This window comes from Octopus bimaculoides, chromosome 18 (assembly GCF_001194135.2).
Source record: "Octopus bimaculoides isolate UCB-OBI-ISO-001 chromosome 18, ASM119413v2, whole genome shotgun sequence".
Classification (NCBI taxonomy): Eukaryota; Metazoa; Mollusca; class Cephalopoda; order Octopoda; family Octopodidae; genus Octopus; species Octopus bimaculoides.
In genome coordinates, this window is record NC_068998.1 from 2,662,798 (window position 1) to 2,665,794 (window position 2,997).

Here is a 2,997-nt window from a genome sequence, read left to right on the forward strand (position 1 = left end):
AGCGAGGTAGGGGTGCGATGGGGGGGGGGGAGTTATTTATTCAGCCAAATTTACTGTTAACTACTACAAGTGCAAGTCTATATAGCATCGTCTCCATTTGATATCCATTTTTCCATGCTTGCATGGGCTACATAGAAGTTGTTGAAGCAGATTTTCTACATACATACTTACACACACACACACACATATATATGTAAATATGTATATACACTTTCATACATACATATATATGTATATATGTATGTATGAAAGCGTGTATATACACAAACACACACACACATATATACATATATATGTGTGTGTGTGTGTGTGGTGAGATAAAGAGAGATAACATACTTGAACCATGGTTTTATTTAATCATATAATATGAGGTGGCCAAGTGGCAGAGTCATTAGAATTGAAGAGAATGTTTGGCAGTAAGCATTCCAACTCTCTATGCCTTGAGTTCAAATCATGCCGAAGTCAATTTTGATTTTTATTCTTCCAGAGTTGAAAAATAAAGTACCAATCCTGTTCTTGTCCTTCCCAAATTCTTTCTTTCTGTTTGTCTGCCAGTCTCACCTTCCAGAAGAAATTAGCTGTGGTTATATCTGGAGAGGGAAGGCACAAAACTGGTCTAAAAGGACACCCAAGACACATCTTGTGTTGTGATGATATTGCTACGATTCCATCAAGGAGTTAAAAACCAATAGCTTGGTATGACAACATGTATGATCAATCAAAGAGCTGATCCAATGAAACCATGGTTTGCAATATGTAATCCCTGTTTATTTCACATAAATTAAAATATATAATTAGATTCTACACACTTCCAACATGAAGCTTTATTCAGCACATTTATGTTATTTGCACACGCCACAAAAACTATAAATATATATCTGTGAACAGTGAGAAATCATCATCATCATTATCAATATCACCATTATCATTATCCTCCACCTCCTCCTCCTCATCATCATTGTTATTATTGATTATAATGTCCATTTTTCCATGTTGGAAAGGTTTACCAGATTTTGGAAAATGGTTTAGGAATTTGTAATTGTTAAATTTTTCCATAAATTGCAATGATTCACAAAGACAAGATTTTAAACACAAAATTAAGCGACCCTCCCGAAAACACAAAATGAAATTCTTACTATGGATGTGAACTCTTAACCTTTGGGTTAATCATATTGAAATACTTTATCCACTCACCTATTTGGTATATCTAAGATTTGACGATATCTACACAGAATGTTAGTTTTATTTATAATCAAGCGGCTTATGTTGACTGAGTGTGGGAACCGATCAAGCATAAAAAGAGCAAACCAAATTAAGATACTTTGAACACATGCGTTTTTGCATTCACATTCATGCAGTACACACATGTTCTTAATTTCAGTATGTTATAAAGTGACAGACAGACACAAATATACCCACCCATTCATGTATATATGTATACACACACACACACACACACATATGTATGTGTATATAATCATTTCATGAAGTTGATACCTTAGGTTTCATATCAGATATATATATATATATTAATATTGATATATTGATATATATACTGGCAATAATTTTCAGCCAAAATAAAATAGTTATAGAGATACCAGCTTCATTAAACAATTGAATTATTTACACTCAACCATCTTGGCAATGAGTGCTCCTTCAGTTCATCATATCAATACATACACATACATATACATATATTTGTTTGTTAATGATAGACTTTTAGTGTTAAAATTCCACTTCAACTGTTTGTCTTTTTCCCAAAGTCAATCTTTGGCAAGAAAAGTGCCAATATTTGGTAAAATGACTAAGAGCTGAAACAGAATTTTGATTCTGTAAAACTGATCATTGATAAACAAACAAATTTAATTCTAATACCTGAAGTACTGAGTACTTCATTTAGTATGTGAGAAACCTTGTTACAAATACACCAACATAAAATACTTACAAATCTGCATACATACATACATACATACATACATACATACATACACATACACACACACATGTACATGCATTAATATGTACATAAATATATTTGTGCATGCAGTTTGTGTTTGAGGTTAATAAGTACAGTTGGCAGCATTCAAACCAAGTCTAAACTAAACTGCAAAACTGCAGGAGTGACCGACAATTAATTAGACAATAATTAGTTGGACAACAATTAAATGCTTCTTCCATATTTAAGATTATTATTATTATTAATTATTTTTTCTGTTAAATTTGTTCTTAAATTAAATTCTTCTTAAATCAGAAGACATTCTCTTCTTGCTATTATGTCTAGCACCTTCCTTGTCCACCCTGTCCTAAAAATGTTCTCCACACAAACCACTCTGAGTAATTAAAGTATTAATTAAAGTAAAATAATTTAGATAAAGATAAAAGAAGAAGCCAATAAAAAAAAGATTTAAAAAAAAACGAAACCAAAAAAAAAGAGAGAGAGAGAAACAAGAGGACAGATCAGTATATAGTGCATACTTCAACGTATATGACCGCTTGAAGCTTGGTGATTTTTGTCCAAGATTGTTATCTCAAGATCGGCACAATCTGTACTTGCGCACTGAAATGTCAAGTACAACAGTTATATATATACTTATGTCAGTTAGAGAGAGGTTGAGAGGGAACGTTGTGTAGAAGTGCAATAATAATAATAATGGTAATAATAATAATAATAGTAATAATAACAGTAACAATAACAATAATAGTTATGGTGATGATGATAATGATGATAATGATTATTATGATGGTGTTAATAATAACAATCGTTTCGTTTAATTACCACACAGACAAACACAGAAAGATAACATTAACCCTTTCAATACCAAAGCTGCCTAAGACTGCTCCTCTTTTTATGATAAAAATTTGCTGTTTTCAAGTAATTTAAATCAAAAGCCTCCATCAAAATTTCATATTATTTAATGTTCCAAACACCAGCTTAATAATGGTTTCAAATTTTGGTACAAGGCCAGCAATTTCGAGGGAGGGGTTAAAGTGATTACA

The 2,997-nt window shown here is 31.6% G+C and overlaps 1 protein-coding gene across 18 annotated transcripts in view; it reads right to left on the reverse strand.

Annotated features, from left to right (window-relative positions):
• Nucleotides 1–2,997, reverse strand: part of LOC106871531 (guanine nucleotide exchange factor DBS) — a 180,952-nt gene that overhangs the window by 8,849 nt on the left and 169,106 nt on the right. The window contains exon 30 of one of the 18 annotated variants that reach the window (XR_008265927.1): nt 2,476–2,557. The exons of the other annotated variants lie outside the window; for them this stretch is intronic. The gene's annotated coding sequence lies outside the window, so the exon portion shown is untranslated. The remainder of the gene's footprint in view (nt 1–2,475; nt 2,558–2,997) is intronic. 18 annotated transcript variants of the gene reach the window in all.